Here is a 13,416-nt window from a genome sequence, read left to right as displayed (position 1 = left end):
CCCAGCCGCACCACCACCGGCCAACAGCAGCGCCAGCTCCTCCTGGGGTGGGGCCCTGCCTGAGTGCTGGCCTGGCACACACTGTAGGCCATGGACACTGGGCACAGCCAGATGCCATCACTGATGGGGGCCCCCACACTGAGCCACCAGCCTCACCAGCCCTGGACACATGGTAAATCCTGCATTTGGGGAGGCCTTCCCAGTCCCTGGCCCTGCCCTGATCCCTGCTCAGTCCACCCTCACTCCCCTGCCCTCAGCCCCCCCACCCCCAGCATGAAGAGAGCCAAGACAAAGTTCAAGACTTTAATGAGCAGCCCCTGTCCGCACAGCTGGGTGGGCCCAGGCTTCTCACATTCTGAGGAAGGTGTTGATGCTGCTGGCGATGTCGTCCTTGCCAGTTTGGGGGGGGGGGCAGGGATGTGTACTGCTGTGAGAGGTAGCCCTCCAGGCAGTGGTGGAGGTTGCAGGGAAGCCCAGGCTTGCCCCCGTGCTGTCATAGCTCAGGGTCCTGAACCAGGAGTGCAGGTGCACCCAGGGCACCAGCAAGATCATCATCTGCAGGGCATAATGCAGGGGTGGGAAAAATTGTGGATCCAGCCAGTGGCCAGACTCCATTTCGTAGCAGCCCCTACCTGCGTGGCTGGGGCTGGTTTCCATAAAGACCCCAGCAGCAGCAGTGTAGTGCTGGGGCTTCCATGGAGACCAGCCCCAGCAATGCTGGTAGGGCATGTGGCAGAGTGAAGAGCTGTTTCAGGCTGTGCTGGAATCTTGCAGTGGTGACAGCATGGTTTGGAGCCAGAGCAGAGCTGTGATCTGCAGCCTGCATGCTCTGGGAAGGGGAGCGCAGGCAGCAGATCATGTCTTGGCCCCAGCTCCTCGCAGCAGTGACAGCATGGTCCAGAGCTGGGGCAGAGCTACAACCTGCATCCTGCATGCCCCTACCCAGAGCATGCAGGCTGCAGATTGTGGTTCTGCCCTGACTCTGGACCAGGCCAGCCCCTTACCCGAGTTGTCCAGGAGCCCCATGTGCCCCAAGCCTGGGTGCTGTGGGCTGGGCAGCAGCACAGCAGAGTGGTTGACTTGCAGGGTGGGTGGGGGCAAGGCCTAGAGCTGTGGCAGAAGGTGCTGCCAGCAGCCTGTCCTGGCCTGCCCTAGGAAGGGGCTGGTGGGGGGGCAGGCAGCTTGTGGCCAGCACCCAGTGGGCTGCTGGCCCCAGGGGACCAAGTGGGGTGAGGGGCCTCAGCCAGTGCCCACCTGGGCCCAGCCCTGCCCAGACAGCTTGCCATGGTCTCTGGGCACCCATATACAGCAACTTCTGAAGTGAGACTGGGCAATGCAGGGCCCCTGCTGCAGAGCATCTTATCTCTGCAACGTTGCAAACACAAAAGGCTTCTGTCTCTTGCCTCTGCAGGGCCAACATCTGGATGTGGGGGAGAAGCTGCAGAGCCCAGTGGGAGTGCCACAGCAGGGTCGCTGCCTCATGCCACCATGTGTCTAGAGGCTGGAGCTCTCCCCAGTGGCCACAGGGGCACTTGGCAGGGCTGGACTGACCTGAGACTAAAGATAGTTCCACATCCCACCATGTATAAGACACCTGCCAAAATACACATGGTTCATATTAGTTTAAATTTAAGCCCACTAAAATTCACATGTAGACACTCACTGTGCAGTAGGTTACTGCACAGTAAATCTAGGCTGGAATAGATGCATGTGTAGATGCGCCCTACTAACTCATTTGCACCATTGAAAGAAAGCTCCAGATACATGAGCAAAATCCTTGGTCACTGAAGCAAGAACAATATTTGTATCTATTGTAACATTACAGCTACAGAGTCCAGCATGACTAAAAAGTTTGCTGAGTGAATTTTAAAATCAACAGGAAAACATTTTTGAATATGACACCAGTTTGGAACTCTGACTGGAACTTTTGCAAAATATGTAAATACACTCACATTTTCAAATAATGTTAATAGTCAACTGGTCATAAATGAACAGGCTGTGGGTGCATCTACACGTGTGCTTTACTGGGGAGTAGACTAATTTGCTCCACAGTAAAGAATCACTGTCTACCCTGTGCTGCTATTAGGCTAGAGTAGACTAATTTACTCCACTGTAGGATAGTCCCGTCAGACACAAGTACTATCCAATGGTGGAGTAAATTAGTGTGATTAAATGTATGTGTAGATGGTGACACCCAGATTAGTTTACTGTGGTGCAAATTGTGCCACAGTTTATTTAGTTGCATTAACTGAACATGTAGATGCACCCTGTAGTTAGAAGATACTACATATTATTTCAACACTAAAAGATGGTTTGTTGAGTCACTGCTAAAGCTTTCCAGGAATACCACTTGCCTTAAGTAATCCATAAAGATGAAACTCTCAACTACAGACAGGTCTAAATAATTGTAGAAGATTGTGGACATCCTCATGAGAAACTATGTTGGGGGAAACAGTTCACTGGATGATCTTGGTTTCAGCAGTCAAAAGGAAGAACTGAAGAGCCTATGCTTAATCTACCTTCTCTACAGGCAGCCTTGCCTGTATAGAGTACATGGAGAAAGTCCAATTGGATTGTTCCTTCTTGTTCCAGCTGAGCACTAGTAATATTTTTTTGAGTGGCAAGCGACACATCTTCAGATTGCTTTGTGACCATCTTCTTGCCAGACTAAAACTCAACTGGTTATATTCCTAGAGGTAGGTATTAAACTATGTTAACATTTCAGTATAGAAAAAAAGTTAAGCTGCAGAGGGCTAAAGAAATTCAATCTTTCTCTAACAGCAGCTAATACTGGTAATGCTCAATGAGGTGTTCACCTCCCTGGAAAATAAAGATTGCTCATCATCAATAAGAAGCCACTTGATCGGCTTTCTGTATTCAGTTTTATGAATAATTTGCCATGTAGTTCATGGAAATACAAATAATGCCAGTGAAATATCATATGCTAATGATTATCTAGTGGATTTCATATACTATATCTTGTCTTTTTCAGTTTATAGAAATGGGTAAGAGTTTGTAAAGGCAACAGATTATTGAATTCACTCTGGAGTCTACTTTATCTCAAATGCAAAATGATTTTAAAAGATATCCTTCACAGCTTTATACATACAGGGAAAAAGGATTACTCTTAGAAATGGAAAAGACACATAGGGCATGTCTACATGTTCATTAATGTGCTTTAGATACTGCACATTTAGTTTAGTACTTGTTTAATAAAGTACTAACTAAATACGCAGTACCTAGAGTTACTGTTCAGTAGAGCCAGCGCACACTTACTTAGTGATGCTTACTGCACATTAGCCTAATAACACTGCGCAGAAGGCTATTAGTATGGTTTTTGCCATGACATGCTACTGTGCAGTGTTATTAGGCAAATGTGTAGTAAGCGTCTCGTGTAGATGCACCAGTGAGGAAGCTTATGGCTGCTCCATCTTAGAATTTTGTACTGCCAACCCATTAGCCCAGTAGATACCCATAAGGCTACTGGAGTGAATTCTTCACTGCTCACTGCCAAGTTTACAGCAGTTTCCACCTGTTTTGCACATGTGAACTGATACAAAGTGGTTACAACAAGACCACAGATCCAAGCCTTTGGAAATAAGGTACCATATATGAGTCATGCATAGATGTATTGTTGGATTGTTTTGGTCAAAGTAATTTATGCACATGTACCCCTTTATGTGCAAGTAATTCTATTCTAAACACTGGAAAATACATGATAAGAATATTTACTTCAACTTTTCTGTCAATCTTTTTGCATCTATTATCATGCTTAGGAGTTGGCTTTTTGCTATGTGTTTATTTTCTTTTGAGCTTTAAAAAACCACAAAAGTAATTCTAATTCTTCAAATTGTTTGTAAGACCTAAAATTAAGAGTGGGCTCATTAATAAGTGTTATAAACCTGTTATAAACCTAACAAATAGGTATGAATAAAATATATGTTATTAAAGTACTGTAATAGGATGGTAAAGAGCTTATAGGCTCTTGTAATTAGATGTCCTGCATGTAAACAGTTCTGTTGATAACTTCATCATTTCAACACCTGCAATGTGGGAGATTTCTTAAATATGCCAGAAGGAAAGAGACTGCTTCCATTATTATCTCTCTCATTTATTAACTCCCAAATGCATAATAAACTTATGAAATACATTAGCGTGCAATTGATACTACTGTTGAAACATAAAGGTTTATGCTTTGGAAATAGGAAGTCAAAATGACTATGACAACAAATTCCATATGCTGAGTTAGCAACATCATTATTCGCTTTGGAAGTTCTATCCCATAATGGAAATGTTGAAGGTTATAATAAATGAGTTGGCTATGCAATTTATGTGAAAAACTAATGTACTTCTGTATTGAACACTGTCTAATTCCGTATAAATCCCGCACTTAGTGGTCAAAATCTGACTCCCAGAGTCACTCAGTCGAATGCCTGCAGAACTGTGAGTTCATGTGGTTCATTTCTTGTTGTCCAAACAGCTGTTCTTGATAGTCCTCCCTGCAGGTATCTGTTTGGGAATTAGTAATGCTTCACATGGTCGTACATCACAAGAAGTGGATGTGTAATTACATTAAACATGCTTCATCTCCTTAGATTCACTTATCCTGAATCATTGATATTGGCTCAATTCAATGACATTTCTCCATAGACTGTTTTACTTTTTAGCATAACAGATTATTCTGCAAATAAAAATCCTTGCATACCACAACATGCAAGGTGAGCTTGCTTTCACATTCAAAAATGAAAAGAGGGGCAATTTTTGTCATTAGCCTTCTCAGTGCTTTCAGAAGCCCGCTTTTCAAAATTGCCCAATAATTTAAGCATTCCAGTTTAAATAGGCTCCTGCTAGCTCATCCCATTCTTGAACATAATTTATAATCTTCAGTTTATAGAAGCACAATATGATTTCCTTTGGAGCATACAGTGAGATTCCATGTACAAAGAACAGAGGTGAAAGGAAAATAAAGGCCTCAATCCAAGTATAGTGCCATTTAATAATTCAGATATAAAAGCTAGAACACTACTTAATAGGCCTGTGAAGTCACTGCATGTTCCTAACATGCTGTTGCTAAGGTTCATATGATTGACAGATGTTATAGTTTAGTGACTTAAACAATGGTATTTGCAGTATTTCACTGATATACCTTAAACCTGAATTTAGCTGATTCTTTTCATTTCCAACTCCCCTCTATTTATTAAATTCAGGTTTAAGGTATATCTGTTTTATTTTATTATTATCACTAAGAAATGTGTGTTAATTACCAGAAAATGTTCTAAACACAGGGTTAGGCTGCGGTGTTATCCCATAAGGAAGGAAGAAGTCTCTCTACATATCTCTGTCCGTTTTGCAGTATTTCACTGATATTTTTTTCCCATATCATAATATCAAAGGTCTGTAAAATGTAGTTTTGCACTGTCTCCCACCACCTATACTGCTGAGGCATGGCTGAGGCCTGGGTCCCAGGGCGCGAGGATGTCCATCAGTTGCCATATAAAGGGCATGGACTTTTGGGCACTCCCTGACTGACGACTGTGTTTGGTGATGGCCAACCACTGTGCCCACAAGGCCTTGACCTTTATGCTGTGCTGTCTGGTTGTTTCTATGCTCCTGCATCCAGCCTGACAGCCCTGCATCCAGCCTGCTAGACATGGGCATTGGAGCGCCCACCCTGCTCAAACTGGCTCTGCATCTCTGCTTCACCCCACAGTGCCATTAGGTTGCCAGTCCTCTCCTGTGACCAGCTGGGGTCCAGGTGGCAGGCATGGGTGTGACCATGAGTGCTGGTGAGGAGGATGTCATTGGGGATCCTACACCATCCCCCATTGGGGAAGCTACCTGCAGCTGCGCCTGGGGGCTGGCAGCTGCATGACTGGGCCTGGGGCCCGGAGCAGGCCTGGTAGCCACAGGGCACTGTGGTGCCAGGCAGCAGTGCCAGGGTTTAGGCAGGTTAGTGAGGGTAGCCTGCAGCTTGCTCAGGGGGACACGGTGGCCTGGAGTGCCCTCAGTCACTCTGCTGATGTGCCCTAGGGCTCAAAATGCCTACAGGCTTGGAAAGCCCTGAGGCAGAGGCTGCCATAGAGGCAGCCCAGCCCTGGGGCAGGAGAGGCTTCCAGCCCAGAGCCCTGGGGCTAGCCTCAGGTCAGCCCCCTAGTGGCAGTGCAAATTTGCTCCCACATTACGTCTTCACATGCATTACTGTGCAGTAACTAATCGTGAGTAACTTTGATACCTACATTTGCAGGTATCAAAGTTACTCATGATTAAGGATTTTTACTGCACAGTAAGTGTGCATGCATGTAGACGCACATGCTTACTGCACAGTAAACTATGCTACTGTGCAGTTAAGCGTCTCACGTAAACGCACCCAGAGAGTTGTATACAGTTGTATACAGTCTCTATTAAGGCACCAGTCTGTGTTGGCTCAGTTCTGAATTAGAGCAGCCCTGGGGTTTCTCTAACTTACAAATGCTGAGGCTCGGTCAAGCATAACATGGCTCCTCGTCATTCCCTCTCTGCCCCCAGGACATGGCCCACATTGCAATGGTATGGAGGCAGCTGGCACAAAGACTGACTATACTGGCTTAACTCCAGTTTACAGTTCCCCCAGCTGGGAGTATTTTCAGCTGGCTAATTTATAGCCAAATTCTTTCTCCTAATGGCTCAACTGATAATCTACCCCAGAAACTATATATATACTGCTCTATATAAAATGTTCTTCCAAAAGAAATGGTTCCTTTCAAATAAGAATATGTTTGTTAAAAATTTTATAATCCAAATTTTCTGTGTTTTTGTTGAGCAGCATGAAATCCAAACATATGGACATTTGGGGGCAGGGGGTTGAAACCAGTTTTTTCCCCCAGTTTTTCCATTTAGTTACTTTAGTAGGAAAAGGTGGAAAGATAAAAAAAAAAATGGAAAGCATGGGGGAAAAAAAACAAGCCTTGAAAAATGAAGAAGAAAATAAACTGTAAAGTGTCCAGATGTGAATTCCAAAGGTGGGTGAAGTCTGGCTGCTTGCGGCCTGGCTAAAGTGGGGCAGGAGCTCCCCTTGCCCTGGAACAATGCAGATAGAGGCAGCAGCAGGCTGGGGTTGGGGGACCTGGAAGGAGGGGATGTGCCTCTGAGGATGGAGGGGAAGGAAGGGAGAAACTGTTGCCTTCTTTGGGGACTTAAAAAAGTCCTCAGCTGTTGCTCCTGCTGTGTGGTCAAAAAGTGGGGAGGGGGTATAAGTGTACCAGTGGGCAACACCTTTGGATCTGCCCCTGAAAGTATCCACCAATTTGGGGTGCTCAGTTTGAAACACCAGAGCACTTGCCATTGTATAGAACGATTAGTCCAAAGTTCAGCTCCCTTTGGTATCACTTGTGAAGGTTCAGGATTTCTGCAGTTGAAGCTCTGAGGTCAAAATAGCTTTTCCAGAGTTCTGGTAATCTAGTTGTGAGTGTGTTCAGAAATAGTTTAAAACAGACGTTATTCGGCTGGAAGAAGCAGTACTTCCTATCCTGCATATAACTGCACATCACCAAAACCTTTTGAAACCTGAAGAAAAAGAAATAGGCTGCTATCTATAACATTAATAAACGGTGTGCTACAGGATTTCTGAAACATTCAGACCTAAAGTACAGCTATGCTGCAATTATTGTTTTCACATAATGGACTGCATATTTTTAATTCAAAGTTGTCTCTAAGTCAGATGGATAAGCAGGATATCTGAAACCAATAAACCTCTCCAAAATAGGACTGTCCATTATTATGTTTCATAGTTGGAGTAACAGTGGTATAGATAGGTATATGCCACCTACACTGCAGTACAGAATAGAAACTTTGATTTCTGTAAGATAGTATCTTCTCATATCTCCTTTCCATCAGCTCTCATTAACATAGTACTACATATTTAGCTGAACCTATATTGAGCCCAACCCTCCATTTTTACTACAAGTTTACTGCCTGGTACTGTGCATGCAATAATAGAAGGTGCTGGTAGTGATACTGCTATGTATAACACTGAGTCCAGTTTGGGAAATCAGGGCTATTTTTGTACACAGGATACAACAAATGGGTCAATTTTTGTACACATTTCTATTACCAGCTATCGCCTTGCAATAAACATATGAAAACAGAAATCTCTCTGATGTCAACAAATAACTAATATTTGACTATGAGGAAAAAGCATCAGGACCTCAGTACAGTAGTTCCCAATCTTTTTTTCCCATGCCCCACTGCTGGGAGCAGAGTGAGGAGGCAGCAGCGGACCAGGGGTGGGGGCGAGGGAGCTCCTGGTACATGGTGCAGCTCATCTTTTCTGTGCAGCGCCACTGGCATTGCCCCCATAAGCCGGGGTTGGGAACTACTGCATTAATACATCATTATTGTAAAAGAAAAGACAAAAACCTGACATGCTTTCATGACATTTCTTTATAAATAAAGTTCACTGTCTCAAGAGCTTCTAATCTCTTAAAAAGACAATGAAAACTTTAACTAACTGCCCTTCAGCATTCAGGTCCAAATCTTTGTTTCATGAAAATTGTCACAGCTGCCCTGAATTGTCATGGCTCTGTTAATGGATGACTTCATTGGAGCTGTCACAAGTTTCAACAGCACCGAACAGCCTCTTAGACTTTTGACTCTGTGGCTAGGGGCAGAAATTACACATAAATCAGTATAAATGATTGGAAACCAGTTAAAATCTGTAATGCAACAGAAGTTCAGTGCACATAAACAGTTTTCAAAATGGCTAAAACCAGTTTAAGATAAACCTGGATAGATGTAGTATCAGACTTAACTGATTTAGGTTAAATCAGTTTATTGAACTTCTGTCCCAGATCCCCTCCAGATCAACTCAGAGTCGTTCAGCATCCCAGAATGCTTTGCACCTCCCCTGCAACCTCACAATTTGCATAGTGGGCAGGCTACACTTGGTCCAAGCAGTCTGCTCCAGTCCAGCAGGGAGGAGTGCTCTAGCACCCCCCAGCTTCTCACTTGAGCCACTGCAGGCATGTGGCCACGTTTCTGGATTCACAAGTAAATGTCTGTTCACTTGTTTATTAGTTTAATCTACACAGTTTAGACTAACCTGCAAAGATTGAATCAATTCAGCCTGGACTTTTTAATTGTCTGTACAATTGATGCGCACACAGCCTGTAAGATAACCTTTTACTTGCACATTCAGATTTATTATGTTATAGAAGAGTGATATTTTATACTAGTCTTTACCTATGCTACAAGAGAGTGGAACTAAAAAGCTATATTTTTTCCAACTTGTGTGCCTGAAGTCAAGCACCTGAACTCATATTTAGGCACCTAAATGAATGATGCGATTTTAAGAAGGGCTAAGTACTTGTGGTTACCACTGAAGCTGATAGAAGGTGTGCATACCCCTCATTTCTGAAAAATATTGTTTGTTCCATAGTTTAAGGGTTTGAAGCATTGACTTAGAAGCCTAAATTTAGGCACCCAGGTTTGGGTATTTTGGCCCTGAGAGCACAATTTCAAAAAAAGAGCCATCTGCTCAACTGCATATGTAAAATGCACACTCAGCTGCACAATTTGTACATGCAGGAAGTGCAATTGCATACGTAACTGGGTATCTAAATGCAGAAAAGGCAATGCATCTGAAAGCCAGCTTAGCTGGCAAAAGGAGGATTCCCATGGGTAAAAGGATTCTGTAGTGGTGTGGGATTTTAATTTGCATATATAATAATGGAGAAAAATATGGTTCTGCTGAAGTGCGATAGCCAAAAATCAATGAAATGCCAACAGAAGCATGTCTAACAATGATTAGGTATAACAAAATGATGTGATGTCAACTTTGGCCTTGACATCTTGTGAGTCAAGGCCCTAACATGGGTGCCAAACTGGATGTATTCTATGTATAACGTGTGCCGTACCTCATAAAATGTTACTTTATACTTGAATTTGGAGGGAAGTGTTAGACTATATAAGGAGTACAACCTGTATTGTAAGACCTCCCAGGGAAGGACCCTACTAGCTAAGCAGAAGGAACCTTTCCACTACATCAAATCAGCAATATTTTTTTTCCAATACTACCCATGTTTTCTTACACAATTACCTGCTAAACATAGAAACCTTAAATGCCTTGATTAAAGAAGCAATATTCACATACAAGAAACACTACACATTTTTCATTTTCCTCCAGGGTCTAATCAGATAATCTATATCTGAAGCAGATGAAGATGGTCATTCATGTCTTCATGAAAGTAAAAAAAATGTTAAGATGACAAGCATGAAAACTTTAGATGAGAACCTCATGTCTCTGGAATAATTCCCTTCTCTGCATGCTCTGGTCTCCCTGTAATTCTACAGCCAACTCCATAATGATTTACCATATTTCAAAATAGGACCCCCCTCACGCTCATTTTTCATGACTGAATCTCCTTGATTAAATTGTGTTTATTTTAGTTTATCTCCACTCTAGGAAGCCACAGATTTAACCTACATCAGAGTCATAACAAAATGGAAAAAGAAACCTTTGAACTCAAAAAGATGCATCAAAACTGTATTAATGTTCTCCAAAGAAAGGTGAAGTGGATGCTTGTTAGGTGAATGGCTTCACTTACCTACGGATATAATTTAGTACACAGAACACACAATAGGGAGAGGCTATTCTTATTCAGATGCCAAAAGGTGTCTTTCCTCAGTGTAATATTCTGTAACTTTGAAGCTGCAAAAACTTTCTTACATGCACGTGATGAACATTTACATCATCATGTCAGAGTCAAAATCTGACAAAGTTAGTATCCATGCGTATCTTTGTAGTTTATACTGGATTAACATTAGCTTTCTCTTTCTTCCATTCCTCACTTCTTCAGAGTAAATGTTAACTAAACTGTTTTAACCAGTGACTTAGGCCCCACCTACATGTTACACTTACATAGTGACCCAGCTATACATTCACTCAATTCATGGCATGATAAAGCAAGGAATAAGGCACAAAGTTATTCCACAAAAAAAGTGGAATAACTTTGTGGCTTATTCTCATCATGCCATTAATTGAATGTGTGGCCAGGTGCTCCCCTGTGGCTTGGAGCCCCATCAGCTGACTGCTTATATTTGTATTAGTTTCCCCACCTTTGCTTTATATTTCATTCTTTAAATGGAAAGTTCTTTGAGGCAGGGACTCTATGTGATTTTCAACCCCTAAGGCAGGAGGACTTGGATACCTGGTAGAAAAGAGCTTTTTTATTAGCTTTCCTTGGGGCCTATATAACAAAGGGAACTTGCTGCAGTATCTCTGGATAGGGCAACAGAGAAAAAGAGTGAGTATAGATGTCTCTGCAGCGTTAGAACACTTCAGCCTTGTAGTGGATAATTAAGAGAAAGAAATTGATGGAGGATGAAAAAGATTTCAACTCCTTTACACTTATTTTCCACCACGAGGCATGTTGCAAATGTGAAGGGGCATCTGAATAAGTCATCTTCTACTGCTGAGCCAACTCCATTATCTTTTTGTCTGGCAGTCCTTTCTGTTGTTGCCCTGTCCTTTATGGGAAGGAACTATACGGCCGGAGGGAAGTTTAAGAATCAACCCTAGCTAACAAGGCTTAAGAGATTTAAAGACCTTCAATCTTCCCCTTTGGTGGAAGATTAGAATATTTATATCCAGCAAAAATCACATCAGACGAAGGGTACTCCTTTAATCTCATTCAGGGCCTTGTTATCCCCTTTTCCAAGACTCATCATGTTTAAAAGAAAAGATCGTGAATTGTCATAACAAAAGTTTCCAATAAATTCACCATACAGAAATTCAGCAGACACAGATGCAAAGTACAAAGAACCTGCATTTCTTCCTCTTTGCACAGAGGATTCATTTTTCTGCTATTTTCTGGACACAAAGTTCCATTTTAGATATTCTGAGTGTGATTCAACCCAGGGTTGCATCAGCTGCTGCTGGCAGTTATATAGTGTGCAGGGATCTGAGAGGATGAAAGTCTGCTAGGAAGTCAAATTCAGTGGAAGAAAATGGCTACAACCTACAAGAAGAAAATGAATGTTCCATAAGTTTAGGCTCCCTCTGGATTTTTTTATAATTGCTTATGGTCTCATAAATTCACCTATGAATTAGGTGTAGTGTTTCTAATAATTTCTGACCATCCCTAGTAATTTCTACTAATTTTTGGCCTCTGTGTTCTTTATACTATGAATCCATCAACATTTAATGGACAACTGAGACTTTGAATTTTCATAAGAGCTTTAGACCCTAAGAAAATCCATAGTTCAGGGGTCAGCAACATATGTTCTATGGGCTATCCACCCAGTGGAGCCACTGGATCCAGTTCATGGAGCCAGGGGCCTTTGCTAGCCTTTGGCAGTGGGCGACTTTGCTTGTGCCAAGTCTGGGAGCTGTGCCAGTACCACTGCCACATCTTCATTGCACCCAGCAATACCACTCAGCCCAATTGCAGATGTAGGTGTAGGCTAAGCTCCCCACCACTAGGATCTTGCCAAATCCCCCTAACCCTTGCTGGACAAGAGCTGGCCTGTTTCATCTTGTGGTTCTAAAAGGTTCCTGGCACCTGCCATAATGGGTCAGATCATATGTCTACCTAGGCACTACATAATCTCTCATCGATCTGTTCTCTGCCCCATTCTACCTACTGCTCCCAGCATTTAGAGCAGGGGTGTCCAACCTTTTTGAATGTGGGGCTGGATCATGAACTTTTTATCACTCAGTGGGCTGGCGAGCCATATTCAAAGACCTCACAGGAAGCGATATCACATCACCCCCTCGAAATGAAAGTACAGTGTTTACTTCCGTTTCCCATCACAGTACCTCGGGCCTCAGAAAACAGCTTGGAGGGCTGCACGGTGGCTCACGGGCCGTATGTTGGACAAGCCTGATTTAGAGGCTTTGACTTTGTAGCTACACACCTAACAGTCACATTTACTATCCACCAATGAACATACTCATGCATTTGTCCAGTCCTTCTTTGAACATAGGTATATTATCAGGCATCAATGAAAGTGTAATACTGCCCGAGGTCAATGAAATTACCAGCAATACAACCTGGTTAAGTTATCAGGGGGCCAGTGTAGGTGGATAGGATAAATAGGCCAGGATAAATAGGATAGGATAGGCCAGGGTAGGATAAATATTTTTGTTGAAACTCCTTTAGGATTTGTTGTGGTGGACACAAGCAAAGCATTTTATGATGTACTACTTGGTTCATCCTTCTAAAATGGATCATTACAATGGTTACATTTCTTCTGCAGTTTGGAACATCTTTAGACACTGGTCAGATTTCAAGTTGATTGACTGATTGCTCCTGAGATCCTGAAAAGAAAGAGAATGACTATTGCTCTAGCAGAGTATACTGAAGTTTGCCTAATTGCCTTTGTCACTAAAATCATAAGAACCATTAAGCTTGAAACAGTAGATTGCTTAAGGCATTGATC

The sequence above is a fragment of the Alligator sinensis genome, unplaced genomic scaffold (genome assembly GCF_000455745.1).
Source record: "Alligator sinensis unplaced genomic scaffold, ASM45574v1 scaffold701_1, whole genome shotgun sequence".
NCBI lineage: Eukaryota > Metazoa > Chordata > Crocodylia > Alligatoridae > Alligator > Alligator sinensis.
Note: the sequence above shows the minus strand (reverse complement) of the source record.